Source organism: Hyperolius riggenbachi, chromosome 2 (assembly GCF_040937935.1).
Source record: "Hyperolius riggenbachi isolate aHypRig1 chromosome 2, aHypRig1.pri, whole genome shotgun sequence".
NCBI lineage: Eukaryota > Metazoa > Chordata > Amphibia > Anura > Hyperoliidae > Hyperolius > Hyperolius riggenbachi.
This window is the reverse complement of record NC_090647.1, coordinates 147472003-147482095: the sequence shown is the minus strand read 5'-3', so window position 1 is coordinate 147482095 and position 10093 is coordinate 147472003. Positions and strand designations below refer to the sequence as shown.

The 10093-nt window shown below is 62.2% G+C and overlaps 30 non-coding genes and 20 pseudogenes across 30 annotated transcripts; all 50 read left to right on the top strand.

Annotated features, from left to right (window-relative positions):
• Positions 1–23: 23 nt before the first annotated feature.
• Positions 24–142, top strand: LOC137557621 (5S ribosomal RNA). Its single transcript, XR_011029600.1, has one exon. It is a non-coding gene; the product is annotated as a 5S ribosomal RNA (ribosomal RNA).
• Positions 143–225: 83 nt separating this feature from the next.
• LOC137557501 (5S ribosomal RNA) lies at positions 226–344 on the top strand. The gene has a single exon (XR_011029580.1). It is a non-coding gene; the product is annotated as a 5S ribosomal RNA (ribosomal RNA).
• Positions 345–427: 83 nt separating this feature from the next.
• LOC137558239 (5S ribosomal RNA) lies at positions 428–546 on the top strand. Its single transcript, XR_011029672.1, has one exon. It is a non-coding gene; the product is annotated as a 5S ribosomal RNA (ribosomal RNA).
• Positions 547–629: 83 nt separating this feature from the next.
• LOC137554826 (5S ribosomal RNA) lies at positions 630–748 on the top strand. Its single transcript, XR_011027543.1, has one exon. It is a non-coding gene; the product is annotated as a 5S ribosomal RNA (ribosomal RNA).
• An 83-nt stretch (positions 749–831) lies between these two features.
• Positions 832–950, top strand: LOC137558894 (5S ribosomal RNA; annotated as a pseudogene).
• An 83-nt stretch (positions 951–1033) lies between these two features.
• LOC137554815 (5S ribosomal RNA) lies at positions 1034–1152 on the top strand. Its single transcript, XR_011027535.1, has one exon. It is a non-coding gene; the product is annotated as a 5S ribosomal RNA (ribosomal RNA).
• Positions 1153–1235: 83 nt separating this feature from the next.
• On the top strand, positions 1236–1354 carry LOC137558228 (5S ribosomal RNA). The gene has a single exon (XR_011029671.1). It is a non-coding gene; the product is annotated as a 5S ribosomal RNA (ribosomal RNA).
• An 83-nt stretch (positions 1355–1437) lies between these two features.
• LOC137554802 (5S ribosomal RNA) lies at positions 1438–1556 on the top strand. Its single transcript, XR_011027533.1, has one exon. It is a non-coding gene; the product is annotated as a 5S ribosomal RNA (ribosomal RNA).
• An 83-nt stretch (positions 1557–1639) lies between these two features.
• On the top strand, positions 1640–1758 carry LOC137554790 (5S ribosomal RNA). Its single transcript, XR_011027532.1, has one exon. It is a non-coding gene; the product is annotated as a 5S ribosomal RNA (ribosomal RNA).
• Positions 1759–1841: 83 nt separating this feature from the next.
• Positions 1842–1960, top strand: LOC137558217 (5S ribosomal RNA). The gene has a single exon (XR_011029670.1). It is a non-coding gene; the product is annotated as a 5S ribosomal RNA (ribosomal RNA).
• An 83-nt stretch (positions 1961–2043) lies between these two features.
• On the top strand, positions 2044–2162 carry LOC137549416 (5S ribosomal RNA; annotated as a pseudogene).
• An 83-nt stretch (positions 2163–2245) lies between these two features.
• LOC137558204 (5S ribosomal RNA) lies at positions 2246–2364 on the top strand. Its single transcript, XR_011029668.1, has one exon. It is a non-coding gene; the product is annotated as a 5S ribosomal RNA (ribosomal RNA).
• An 83-nt stretch (positions 2365–2447) lies between these two features.
• Positions 2448–2566, top strand: LOC137558192 (5S ribosomal RNA). The gene has a single exon (XR_011029667.1). It is a non-coding gene; the product is annotated as a 5S ribosomal RNA (ribosomal RNA).
• An 83-nt stretch (positions 2567–2649) lies between these two features.
• Positions 2650–2768, top strand: LOC137554778 (5S ribosomal RNA). Its single transcript, XR_011027522.1, has one exon. It is a non-coding gene; the product is annotated as a 5S ribosomal RNA (ribosomal RNA).
• Positions 2769–2851: 83 nt separating this feature from the next.
• LOC137554767 (5S ribosomal RNA) lies at positions 2852–2970 on the top strand. The gene has a single exon (XR_011027511.1). It is a non-coding gene; the product is annotated as a 5S ribosomal RNA (ribosomal RNA).
• Positions 2971–3053: 83 nt separating this feature from the next.
• On the top strand, positions 3054–3172 carry LOC137554755 (5S ribosomal RNA). The gene has a single exon (XR_011027500.1). It is a non-coding gene; the product is annotated as a 5S ribosomal RNA (ribosomal RNA).
• Positions 3173–3255: 83 nt separating this feature from the next.
• LOC137557239 (5S ribosomal RNA) lies at positions 3256–3374 on the top strand (annotated as a pseudogene).
• Positions 3375–3457: 83 nt separating this feature from the next.
• LOC137558180 (5S ribosomal RNA) lies at positions 3458–3576 on the top strand. Its single transcript, XR_011029666.1, has one exon. It is a non-coding gene; the product is annotated as a 5S ribosomal RNA (ribosomal RNA).
• An 83-nt stretch (positions 3577–3659) lies between these two features.
• On the top strand, positions 3660–3778 carry LOC137558169 (5S ribosomal RNA). The gene has a single exon (XR_011029665.1). It is a non-coding gene; the product is annotated as a 5S ribosomal RNA (ribosomal RNA).
• Positions 3779–3872: 94 nt separating this feature from the next.
• On the top strand, positions 3873–3991 carry LOC137549323 (5S ribosomal RNA; annotated as a pseudogene).
• Positions 3992–4074: 83 nt separating this feature from the next.
• Positions 4075–4193, top strand: LOC137554744 (5S ribosomal RNA). Its single transcript, XR_011027489.1, has one exon. It is a non-coding gene; the product is annotated as a 5S ribosomal RNA (ribosomal RNA).
• Positions 4194–4276: 83 nt separating this feature from the next.
• Positions 4277–4395, top strand: LOC137558158 (5S ribosomal RNA). The gene has a single exon (XR_011029664.1). It is a non-coding gene; the product is annotated as a 5S ribosomal RNA (ribosomal RNA).
• Positions 4396–4478: 83 nt separating this feature from the next.
• LOC137552805 (5S ribosomal RNA) lies at positions 4479–4596 on the top strand (annotated as a pseudogene).
• Positions 4597–4680: 84 nt separating this feature from the next.
• Positions 4681–4799, top strand: LOC137558146 (5S ribosomal RNA). Its single transcript, XR_011029663.1, has one exon. It is a non-coding gene; the product is annotated as a 5S ribosomal RNA (ribosomal RNA).
• An 83-nt stretch (positions 4800–4882) lies between these two features.
• LOC137558135 (5S ribosomal RNA) lies at positions 4883–5001 on the top strand. Its single transcript, XR_011029662.1, has one exon. It is a non-coding gene; the product is annotated as a 5S ribosomal RNA (ribosomal RNA).
• An 83-nt stretch (positions 5002–5084) lies between these two features.
• LOC137550189 (5S ribosomal RNA) lies at positions 5085–5202 on the top strand (annotated as a pseudogene).
• Positions 5203–5286: 84 nt separating this feature from the next.
• On the top strand, positions 5287–5404 carry LOC137550187 (5S ribosomal RNA; annotated as a pseudogene).
• Positions 5405–5488: 84 nt separating this feature from the next.
• Positions 5489–5606, top strand: LOC137550186 (5S ribosomal RNA; annotated as a pseudogene).
• Positions 5607–5690: 84 nt separating this feature from the next.
• Positions 5691–5809, top strand: LOC137557237 (5S ribosomal RNA; annotated as a pseudogene).
• An 83-nt stretch (positions 5810–5892) lies between these two features.
• Positions 5893–6011, top strand: LOC137558124 (5S ribosomal RNA). The gene has a single exon (XR_011029661.1). It is a non-coding gene; the product is annotated as a 5S ribosomal RNA (ribosomal RNA).
• An 83-nt stretch (positions 6012–6094) lies between these two features.
• Positions 6095–6213, top strand: LOC137558112 (5S ribosomal RNA). The gene has a single exon (XR_011029660.1). It is a non-coding gene; the product is annotated as a 5S ribosomal RNA (ribosomal RNA).
• An 83-nt stretch (positions 6214–6296) lies between these two features.
• On the top strand, positions 6297–6414 carry LOC137553546 (5S ribosomal RNA; annotated as a pseudogene).
• An 84-nt stretch (positions 6415–6498) lies between these two features.
• LOC137551221 (5S ribosomal RNA) lies at positions 6499–6617 on the top strand (annotated as a pseudogene).
• An 83-nt stretch (positions 6618–6700) lies between these two features.
• On the top strand, positions 6701–6818 carry LOC137552258 (5S ribosomal RNA; annotated as a pseudogene).
• Positions 6819–6902: 84 nt separating this feature from the next.
• On the top strand, positions 6903–7021 carry LOC137558101 (5S ribosomal RNA). Its single transcript, XR_011029659.1, has one exon. It is a non-coding gene; the product is annotated as a 5S ribosomal RNA (ribosomal RNA).
• Positions 7022–7104: 83 nt separating this feature from the next.
• LOC137550185 (5S ribosomal RNA) lies at positions 7105–7222 on the top strand (annotated as a pseudogene).
• Positions 7223–7306: 84 nt separating this feature from the next.
• On the top strand, positions 7307–7425 carry LOC137558087 (5S ribosomal RNA). The gene has a single exon (XR_011029656.1). It is a non-coding gene; the product is annotated as a 5S ribosomal RNA (ribosomal RNA).
• Positions 7426–7508: 83 nt separating this feature from the next.
• On the top strand, positions 7509–7626 carry LOC137550184 (5S ribosomal RNA; annotated as a pseudogene).
• Positions 7627–7710: 84 nt separating this feature from the next.
• LOC137558075 (5S ribosomal RNA) lies at positions 7711–7829 on the top strand. Its single transcript, XR_011029655.1, has one exon. It is a non-coding gene; the product is annotated as a 5S ribosomal RNA (ribosomal RNA).
• Positions 7830–7912: 83 nt separating this feature from the next.
• On the top strand, positions 7913–8030 carry LOC137551296 (5S ribosomal RNA; annotated as a pseudogene).
• Positions 8031–8114: 84 nt separating this feature from the next.
• Positions 8115–8233, top strand: LOC137548419 (5S ribosomal RNA; annotated as a pseudogene).
• An 83-nt stretch (positions 8234–8316) lies between these two features.
• On the top strand, positions 8317–8434 carry LOC137550183 (5S ribosomal RNA; annotated as a pseudogene).
• Positions 8435–8518: 84 nt separating this feature from the next.
• On the top strand, positions 8519–8637 carry LOC137558064 (5S ribosomal RNA). Its single transcript, XR_011029654.1, has one exon. It is a non-coding gene; the product is annotated as a 5S ribosomal RNA (ribosomal RNA).
• Positions 8638–8720: 83 nt separating this feature from the next.
• LOC137557140 (5S ribosomal RNA) lies at positions 8721–8839 on the top strand (annotated as a pseudogene).
• An 83-nt stretch (positions 8840–8922) lies between these two features.
• On the top strand, positions 8923–9041 carry LOC137558053 (5S ribosomal RNA). The gene has a single exon (XR_011029653.1). It is a non-coding gene; the product is annotated as a 5S ribosomal RNA (ribosomal RNA).
• An 83-nt stretch (positions 9042–9124) lies between these two features.
• Positions 9125–9243, top strand: LOC137556866 (5S ribosomal RNA; annotated as a pseudogene).
• Positions 9244–9326: 83 nt separating this feature from the next.
• Positions 9327–9445, top strand: LOC137558041 (5S ribosomal RNA). Its single transcript, XR_011029652.1, has one exon. It is a non-coding gene; the product is annotated as a 5S ribosomal RNA (ribosomal RNA).
• Positions 9446–9528: 83 nt separating this feature from the next.
• Positions 9529–9647, top strand: LOC137558029 (5S ribosomal RNA). The gene has a single exon (XR_011029651.1). It is a non-coding gene; the product is annotated as a 5S ribosomal RNA (ribosomal RNA).
• An 83-nt stretch (positions 9648–9730) lies between these two features.
• Positions 9731–9848, top strand: LOC137551431 (5S ribosomal RNA; annotated as a pseudogene).
• An 84-nt stretch (positions 9849–9932) lies between these two features.
• Positions 9933–10051, top strand: LOC137558018 (5S ribosomal RNA). Its single transcript, XR_011029650.1, has one exon. It is a non-coding gene; the product is annotated as a 5S ribosomal RNA (ribosomal RNA).
• The last annotated feature ends 42 nt before the right edge of the window (positions 10052–10093 follow it).

Sequence of the window (10093 nt, the reverse complement as noted above, 5' to 3'; positions counted from 1 at the left end):
GCCGGAACGGCGCCCTGGAGGTTGCCTGCGGCCACACTAAGCCGAAAGCGCCCGCTCCCGTCAGATCGCGGAAGCTAAGCGGCTTCAGGCCTGGTTAGTAGCTGCATGGGAGACCGGCTGTGAACCCCAGGTGCTGCAGGCGTTGTTTTGGGTTTGAGGCCCAATGGCTATGAGCACGCGTGGGAAGCCTCACCTTCAAGGCGCCGGAACGGCGCCCTGGAGGTTGCCTGCGGCCACACTAAGCCGAAAGCGCCCGCTCCCGTCAGATCGCGGAAGCTAAGCGGCTTCAGGCCTGGTTAGTAGCTGCATGGGAGACCGGCTGTGAACCCCAGGTGCTGCAGGCGTTGTTTTGGGTTTGAGGCCCAATGGCTATGAGCACGCGTGGGAAGCCTCACCTTCAAGGCGCCGGAACGGCGCCTTGGAGGTTGCCTGCGGCCACACTAAGCCGAAAGCGCCCGCTCTCGTCAGATCGCGGAAGCTAAGCGGCTTCAGGCCTGGTTAGTAGCTGCATGGGAGACCGGCTGTGAACCCCAGGTGCTGCAGGCATTGTTTTGGGTTTGAGGCCCAATGGCTATGAGCACGCGTGGGAAGCCTCACCTTCAAGGCGCCGGAACGGCGCCCTGGAGATTGCCTGCGGCCACACTAAGCCGAAAGCGCCCGCTCTCGTCAGATCGCGGAAGCTAAGCGGCTTCAGGCCTGGTTAGTAGCTGCATGGGAGACCGGCTGTGAACCCCAGGTGCTGCAGGCGTTGTTTTGGGTTTGAGGCCCAATGGCTATGAGCACGCGTGGGAAGCCTCACCTTCAAGGCGCCGGAACGGCGCCTTGGAGGTTGCCTGCGGCCACACTAAGCCGAAAGCGCCAGCTCTCGTCAGATCGCGGAAGCTAAGCGGCTTCAGGCCTGGTTAGTAGCTGCATGGGAGACCGGCTGTGAACCCCAGGTGCTGCAGGCATTGTTTTGGGTTTGAGGCCCAATGGCTATGAGCATGCGTGGGAAGCCTCACCTTCAAGGCGCCGGAACGGCGCCCTGGAGGTTGCCTGCGGCCACACTAAGCCGAAAGCGCCCGCTCTCGTCAGATCGCGGAAGCTAAGCGGCTTCAGGCCTGGTTAGTAGCTGCATGGGAGACCGGCTGTGAACCCCAGGTGCTGCAGGCGTTGTTTTGGGTTTGAGGCCCAATGGCTATGAGCACGCGTGGGAAGCCTCACCTTCAAGGCGCCGGAACGGCGCCTTGGAGGTTGCCTGCGGCCACACTAAGCCGAAAGCGCCCGCTCTCGTCAGATCGCGGAAGCTAAGCGGCTTCAGGCCTGGTTAGTAGCTGCATGGGAGACCGGCTGTGAACCCCAGGTGCTGCAGGCATTGTTTTGGGTTTGAGGCCCAATGGCTATGAGCACGCGTGGGAAGCCTCACCTTCAAGGCGCCGGAACGGCGCCCTGGAGGTTGCCTGCGGCCACACTAAGCCGAAAGCGCCCGCTCTCGTCAGATCGCGGAAGCTAAGCGGCTTCAGGCCTGGTTAGTAGCTGCATGGGAGACCGGCTGTGAACCCCAGGTGCTGCAGGCGTTGTTTTGGGTTTGAGGCCCAATGGCTATGAGCACGCGTGGGAAGCCTCACCTTCAAGGCGCCGGAACGGCGCCCTGGAGGTTGCCTGCGGCCACACTAAGCCGAAAGCGCCCGCTCTCGTCAGATCGCGGAAGCTAAGCGGCTTCAGGCCTGGTTAGTAGCTGCATGGGAGACCGGCTGTGAACCCCAGGTGCTGCAGGCGTTGTTTTGGGTTTGAGGCCCAATGGCTATGAGCACGCGTGGGAAGCCTCACCTTCAAGGCGCCGGAACGGCGCCTTGGAGGTTGCCTGCGGCCACACTAAGCCGAAAGCGCCCGCTCTCGTCAGATCGCGGAAGCTAAGCGGCTTCAGGCCTGGTTAGTAGCTGCATGGGAGACCGGCTGTGAACCCCAGGTGCTGCAGGCATTGTTTTGGGTTTGAGGCCCAATGGCTATGAGCACGCGTGGGAAGCCTCACCTTCAAGGCGCCGGAACGGCGCCCTGGAGGTTGCCTGTGGCCACACTAAGCCGAAAGCGCCCGCTCTCGTCAGATCGCGGAAGCTAAGTGGCTTCAGGCCTGGTTAGTAGCTGCATGGGAGACTGGCTGTGAACCCCAGGTGCTGCAGGCGTTGTTTTGGGTTTGAGGCCCAATGGCTATGAGCACGCGTGGGAAGCCTCACCTTCAAGGCGCCGGAACGGCGCCCTGGAGGTTGCCTGCGGCCACACTAAGCCGAAAGCGCCCGCTCTCGTCAGATCGCGGAAGCTAAGCGGCTTCAGGCCTGGTTAGTAGCTGCATGGGAGACCGGCTGTGAACCCCAGGTGCTGCAGGCATTGTTTTGGGTTTGAGGCCCAATGGCTATGAGCACGCGTGGGAAGCCTCACCTTCAAGGCGCCGGAACGGCGCCCTGGAGGTTGCCTGCGGCCACACTAAGCCGAAAGCGCCCGCTCTCGTCAGATCGCGGAAGCTAAGCGGCTTCAGGCCTGGTTAGTAGCTGCATGGGAGACCGGCTGTGAACCCCAGGTGCTGCAGGCATTGTTTTGGGTTCGAGGCTTAATGGCTATGAGCACGCGTGGGAAGCCTCACCTTCAAGGCGCCGGAACGGCGCCCTGGAGGTTGCCTGCGGCCACACTAAGCCGAAAGCGCCCGCTCTCGTCAGATCGCGGAAGCTAAGCGGCTTCAGGCCTGGTTAGTAGCTGCATGGGAGACCGGCTGTGAACCCCAGGTGCTGCAGGCGTTGTTTTGGGTTTGAGGCCCAATGGCTATGAGCACGCGTGGGAAGCCTCACCTTCAAGGCGCCGGAACGGCGCCTTGGAGGTTGCCTGCGGCCACACTAAGCCGAAAGCGCCCGCTCTCGTCAGATCGCGGAAGCTAAGCGGCTTCAGGCCTGGTTAGTAGCTGCATGGGAGACCGGCTGTGAACCCCAGGTGCTGCAGGCGTTGTTTTGGGTTTGAGGCCCAATGGCTATGAGCACGCATGGGAAGCCTCACCTTCAAGGCGCCGGAACGGCGCCCTGGAGGTTGCCTGCGGCCACACTAAGCCGAAAGCGCCCGCTCTCGTCAGATCGCGGAAGCTAAGCGGCTTCAGGCCTGGTTAGTAGCTGCATGGGAGACCGGCTGTGAACCCCAGGTGCTGCAGGCGTTGTTTTGGGTTTGAGGCCCAATGGCTATGAGCACGCGTGGGAAGCCTCACCTTCAAGGCGCCGGAACGGCGCCTTGGAGGTTGCCTGCGGCCACACTAAGCCGAAAGCGCCCGCTCTCGTCAGATCGCGGAAGCTAAGCGGCTTCAGGCCTGGTTAGTAGCTGCATGGGAGACCGGCTGTGAACCACAGGTGCTGCAGGCATTGTTTTGGGTTTGAGGCCCAATGGCTATGAGCACGCGTGGGAAGCCTCACCTTCAAGGCGCCGGAACGGCGCCCTGGAGGTTGCCTGCGGCCACACTAAGCCGAAAGCGCCCGCTCTCGTCAGATCGCGGAAGCTAAGCGGCTTCAGGCCTGGTTAGTAGCTGCATGGGAGACCGGCTGTGAACCCCAGGTGCTGCAGGCATTGTTTTGGGTTTGAGGCCCAATGGCTATGAGCACGCGTGGGAAGCCTCACCTTCAAGGCGCCGGAACGGCTCCCTGGAGGTTGCCTGCGGCCACACTAAGCCGAAAGCGCCCGCTCTCGTCAGATCGCGGAAGCTAAGCGGCTTCAGGCCTGGTTAGTAGCTGCATGGGAGACCGGCTGTGAACCCCAGGTGCTGCAGGCATTGTTTTGGGTTTGAGGCCCAATGGCTATGAGCACGCGTGGGAAGCCTCACCTTCAAGGCGCCGGAACGGCGCCGGAACGGCGCCCTGGAGGTTGCCTGCGGCCACACTAAGCCGAAAGTGCCCGCTCTCGTCAAATCGCGGAAGCTAAGCGGCTTCAGGCCTGGTTAGTAGCTGCATGGGAGACCGGCTGTGAACCCCAGGTGCTGCAGGCGTTGTTTTGGGTTTGAGGCCCAATGGCTATGAGCACGCGTGGGAAGCCTCACCTTCAAGGCGCCGGAACGGCGCCTTGGAGGTTGCCTGCGGCCACACTAAGCCGAAAGCGCCCGCTCTCGTCAGATCGCGGAAGCTAAGCGGCTTCAGGCCTGGTTAGTAGCTGCATGGGAGACCGGCTGTGAACCCCAGGTGCTGCAGGCGTTGTTTTGGGTTTGAGGCCCAATGGCTATGAGCACGCGTGGGAAGCCTCACCTTCAAGGCGCCGGAACGGCGCCTTGGAGGTTGCCTGCGGCCACACTAAGCCGAAAGCGCCCGCTCTCGTCAGATCGCGGAAGCTAAGCGGCTTCAGGCCTGGTTAGTAGCTGCATGGGAGACCGGCTGTGAACCCCAGGTGCTGCAGGCATTGTTTTGGGTTTGAGGCCCAATGGCTATGAGCACGCGTGGGAAGCCTCACCTTCAAGGCGCCGGAACGGCGCCCTGGAGGTTGCCTGTGGCCACACTAAGCCGAAAGCGCCCGCTCTCGTCAGATCGCGGAAGCTAAGCGGCTTCAGGCCTGGTTAGTAGCTGCATGGGAGACTGGCTGTGAACCCCAGGTGCTGCAGGCGTTGTTTTGGGTTTGAGGCCCAATGGCTATGAGCACGCGTGGGAAGCCTCACCTTCAAGGCGCCGGAACGGCGCCCTGGAGGTTGCCTGCGGCCACACTAAGCCGAAAGCGCCCGCTCTCGTCAGATCGCGGAAGCTAAGCGGCTTCAGGCCTGGTTAGTAGCTGCATGGGAGACCGGCTGTGAACCCCAGGTGCTGCAGGCATTGTTTTGGGTTTGAGGCCCAATGGCTATGAGCACGCGTGGGAAGCCTCACCTTCAAGGCGCCGGAACGGCGCCCTGGAGGTTGCCTGCGGCCACACTAAGCCGAAAGCGCCCGCTCTCGTCAGATCGCGGAAGCTAAGCGGCTTCAGGCCTGGTTAGTAGCTGCATGGGAGACCGGCTGTGAACCCCAGGTGCTGCAGGCATTGTTTTGGGTTCGAGGCTTAATGGCTATGAGCACGCGTGGGAAGCCTCACCTTCAAGGCGCCGGAACGGCGCCCTGGAGGTTGCCTGCGGCCACACTAAGCCGAAAGCGCCCGCTCTCGTCAGATCGCGGAAGCTAAGCGGCTTCAGGCCTGGTTAGTAGCTGCATGGGAGACCGGCTGTGAACCCCAGGTGCTGCAGGCGTTGTTTTGGGTTTGAGGCCCAATGGCTATGAGCACGCGTGGGAAGCCTCACCTTCAAGGCGCCGGAACGGCGCCTTGGAGGTTGCCTGCGGCCACACTAAGCCGAAAGCGCCCGCTCTCGTCAGATCGCGGAAGCTAAGCGGCTTCAGGCCTGGTTAGTAGCTGCATGGGAGACCGGCTGTGAACCCCAGGTGCTGCAGGCGTTGTTTTGGGTTTGAGGCCCAATGGCTATGAGCACGCATGGGAAGCCTCACCTTCAAGGCGCCGGAACGGCGCCCTGGAGGTTGCCTGCGGCCACACTAAGCCGAAAGCGCCCGCTCTCGTCAGATCGCGGAAGCTAAGCGGCTTCAGGCCTGGTTAGTAGCTGCATGGGAGACCGGCTGTGAACCCCAGGTGCTGCAGGCGTTGTTTTGGGTTTGAGGCCCAATGGCTATGAGCACGCGTGGGAAGCCTCACCTTCAAGGCGCCGGAACGGCGCCTTGGAGGTTGCCTGCGGCCACACTAAGCCGAAAGCGCCCGCTCTCGTCAGATCGCGGAAGCTAAGCGGCTTCAGGCCTGGTTAGTAGCTGCATGGGAGACCGGCTGTGAACCACAGGTGCTGCAGGCATTGTTTTGGGTTTGAGGCCCAATGGCTATGAGCACGCGTGGGAAGCCTCACCTTCAAGGCGCCGGAACGGCGCCCTGGAGGTTGCCTGCGGCCACACTAAGCCGAAAGCGCCCGCTCTCGTCAGATCGCGGAAGCTAAGCGGCTTCAGGCCTGGTTAGTAGCTGCATGGGAGACCGGCTGTGAACCCCAGGTGCTGCAGGCATTGTTTTGGGTTTGAGGCCCAATGGCTATGAGCACGCGTGGGAAGCCTCACCTTCAAGGCGCCGGAACGGCTCCCTGGAGGTTGCCTGCGGCCACACTAAGCCGAAAGCGCCCGCTCTCGTCAGATCGCGGAAGCTAAGCGGCTTCAGGCCTGGTTAGTAGCTGCATGGGAGACCGGCTGTGAACCCCAGGTGCTGCAGGCATTGTTTTGGGTTTGAGGCCCAATGGCTATGAGCACGCGTGGGAAGCCTCACCTTCAAGGCGCCGGAACGGCGCCCTGGAGGTTGCCTGCGGCCACACTAAGCCGAAAGTGCCCGCTCTCGTCAAATCGCGGAAGCTAAGCGGCTTCAGGCCTGGTTAGTAGCTGCATGGGAGACCGGCTGTGAACCCCAGGTGCTGCAGGCGTTGTTTTGGGTTTGAGGCCCAATGGCTATGAGCACGCGTGGGAAGCCTCACCTTCAAGGCGCCGGAACGGCGCCTTGGAGGTTGCCTGCGGCCACACTAAGCCGAAAGCGCCCGCTCTCGTCAGATCGCAAAAGCTAAGCGGCTTCAGGCCTGGTTAGTAGCTGCATGGAAGACCGGCTGTGAACCCCAGGTGCTGCAGGCATTGTTTTGGGTTTGAGGCCCAATGGCTATGAGCACGCGTGGGAAGCCTCACCTTCAAGGCGCCGGAACGGCGCCCTGGAGGTTGCCTGCGGCCACACTAAGCCGAAAGCGCCCGCTCTCGTCAGATCGTGGAAGCTAAGCGGCTTCAGGCCTGGTTAGTAGCTGCATGGGAGACCGGCTGTGAACCCCAGGTGCTGCAGGCGTTGTTTTGGGTTTGAGGCCCAATGGCTATGAGCACGCGTGGGAAGCCTCACCTTCAAGGCGCCGGAACGGCGCCTTGGAGGTTGCCTGCGGCCACACTAAGCCGAAAGCGCCCGCTCTCGTCAGATCGCGGAAGCTAAGCGGCTTCAGGCCTGGTTAGTAGCTGCATGGGAGACCGGCTGTGAACCCCAGGTGCTGCAGGCATTGTTTTGGGTTTGAGGCCCAATGGCTATGAGCACGCGTGGGAAGCCTCACCTTCAAGGCGCCGGAACGGCGCCCTGGAGGTTGCCTGCGGCCACACTAAGCCGAAAGCGCCCGCTCTCGTCAGATCGCGGAAGCTAAGCGGCTTCAGGCCTGGTTAGTAGCTGCATGGGAGACCGGCTGTGAACCCCAGGTGCTGCAGGCGTTGTTTTGGGTTTGAGGCCCAATGGCTATGAGCACTCGTGGGAAGCCTCACCTTCAAGGCGCCGGAACGGCGCCTTGGAGGTTGCCTGCGGCCACACTAAGCCGAAAGCGCCCGCTCTCGTCAGATCGCGGAAGCTAAGCGGCTTCAGGCCTGGTTAGTAGCTGCATGGGAGACCGGCTGTGAACCCCAGGTGCTGCAGGCATTGTTTTGGGTTTGAGGCCCAATGGCTATGAGCACGCGTGGGAAGCCTCACCTTCAAGGCGCCGGAACGGCGCCCTGGAGGTTGCCTGCGGCCACACTAAGCCGAAAGCGCCCGCTCTCGTCAGATCGCGGAAGCTAAGCGGCTTCAGGCCTGGTTAGTAGCTGCATGGGAGACCGGCTGTGAACCCCAGGTGCTGCAGGCGTTGTTTTGGGTTTGAGGCCCAATGGCTATGAGCACGCGTGGGAAGCCTCACCTTCAAGGCGCCGGAACGGCGCCCTGGAGGTTGCCTGCGGCCACACTAAGCCGAAAGCGCCCGCTCTCGTCAGATCGCGGAAGCTAAGCGGCTTCAGGCCTGGTTAGTAGCTGCATGGGAGACCGGCTGTGAACCCCAGGTGCTGCAGGCATTGTTTTGGGTTTGAGGCCCAATAGGTATGAGCACACGTGGGAAGCCTCACCTTCAAGGCGCCGGAACGGCGCCCTGGAGGTTGCCTGCGGCCACACTAAGCCGAAAGCGCCCGCTCTCGTCAGATCGCGGAAGCTAAGCGGCTTCAGGCCTGATTAGTAGCTGCATGGGAGACCGGCTGTGAACCCCAGGTGCTGCAGGTGTTGTTTTGGGTTTGAGGCCCAATGGCTATGAGCACGCGTGGGAAACCTCACCTTCAAGGCGCCGGAACGGCGCCTTGGAGGTTGCCTGCGGCCACACCAAGCCGAAAGCGCCCGCTCTCGTCAGATTGCGGAAGCTAAGCGGCTTCAGGCCTGGTTAGTAGCTGCATGGGAGACCGGCTGTGAACCCCAGGTGCTGCAGGCATTGTTTTGGGTTTGAGGCCCAATGGCTATGAGCACGCGTGGGAAGCCTCACCTTCAAGGCGCCGGAACGGCGCCCTGGAGGTTGCCTGCGGCCACACTAAGCCGAAAGCGCCCGCTCTCGTCAGATCGCGGAAGCTAAGCGGCTTCAGGCCTGGTTAGTAGCTGCATGGGAGACCGGCTGTGAACCCCAGGTGCTGCAGGCGTTGTTTTGGGTTTGAGGCCCAATGGCTATGAGCACGCGTGGGAAGCCTCACCTTCAAGGCGCCGGAACGGCGCCTTGGAGGTTGCCTGCGGCCACACTAAGCCGAAAGCGCCCGCTCTCGTCAGATCGCGGAAGCTAAGCGGCTTCAGGCCTGGTTAGTAGCTGCATGGGAGACCGGCTGTGAACCCCAGGTGCTGCAGGCATTGTTTTGGGTTTGAGGCCCAATGGCTATGAGCACGCGTGGGAAGCCTCACCTTCAAGGCGCCGGAACGGCGCCTTGGAGGTTGCCTGCGGCCACACTAAGCCGAAAGCGCCTGCTCTCGTCAGATCGCGGAAGCTAAGCGGCTTCAGGCCTGGTTAGTAGCTGCATGGGAGACCGGCTGTGAACCCCAGGTGCTGCAGGCATTGTTTTGGGTTTGAGGCCCAATGGCTATGAGCACGCGTGGGAAGCCTCACCTTCAAGGCGCCGGAACGGCGCCCTGGAGGTTGCCTGCGGCCACACTAAGCCGAAAGCGCCCGCTCTCGTCAGATCGCGGAAGCTAAGCGGCTTCAGGCCTGGTTAGTAGCTGCATGGGAGACCGGCTGTGAACCCCAGGTGCTGCAGGCATTGTTTTGGGTTTGAGGCCCAATGGCTATGAGCACGCGTGGGAAGCCTCACCTTCAAGGCGCCGGAACGGCGCCCTGGAGGTTGCCTGCGGCCACACTAAGCCGAAAGCGCCCGCTCTCGTCAGATCGCGGAAGATAAGCGGCTTCAGGCCTGGTTAGTAGCTGCATGGGAGACCGGCTGTGAACCCCAGGTGCTGCAGGCATTGTTTTGGGTTTGAGGCCCAATGGCTATGAGCACGCGTGGGAAGCCTCACCTTCAAGGCGCCGGAACGGCGCCCTGGAGGTTGCCTGCGGCCACACTAAGCCGAAAGCGCCCGCTCTCGTCAGATCGCGGAAGCTAAGCGGCTTCAGGCCTGGTTAGTAGCTGCATGGGAGACCGGCTGTGAACCCCAGGTGCTGCAGGCATTGTTTTGGGTTTGAGGCCCAATGGCTATGAGCACGCGTGGGAAGCCTCACCTTCAAGGCGCCGGAACGGCGCCCTGTAGGTTGCCTGCGGCCACACTAAGCCGAAAGCGCCCGCTCTCGTCAGATCGCGGAAGCTAAGCGGCTTCAGGCCTGGTTAGTAGCTGCATGGGAGACCGGCTGTGAACCCCAGGTGCTGCAGGCATTGTTTTGGGTTTGAGGCCCAATGGCTATGAGCACGCGTGGGAAGCCTCACCTTCAAGGCGCCGGAACGGCGCCCTGGAGGTTGCCTGCGGCCACACTAAGCTGAAAGCGCCCGCTCTCGTCAGATCGCGGAAGCTAAGCGGCTTCAGGCCTGGTTAGTAGCTGCATGGGAGACCGGCTGTGAACCCCAGGTGCTGCAGGCGTTGTTTTGGGTTTGAGGCCCAATGGCTATGAGCACGCGTGGGAAGCCTCACCTTCAAGGCGCCGGAACGGCGCCTTGGAGGTTGCCTGCGGCCACACTAAGCCGAAAGCGCCCGCTCTCGTCAGATCGCGGAAGCTAAGCGGCTTCAGGCCTGGTTAGTAGCTGCATGGGAGACCGGCTGTGAACCCCAGGTGCTGCAGGCATTGTTTTGGGTTTGAGGCCCAATGGCTATGAGCACGCGTGGG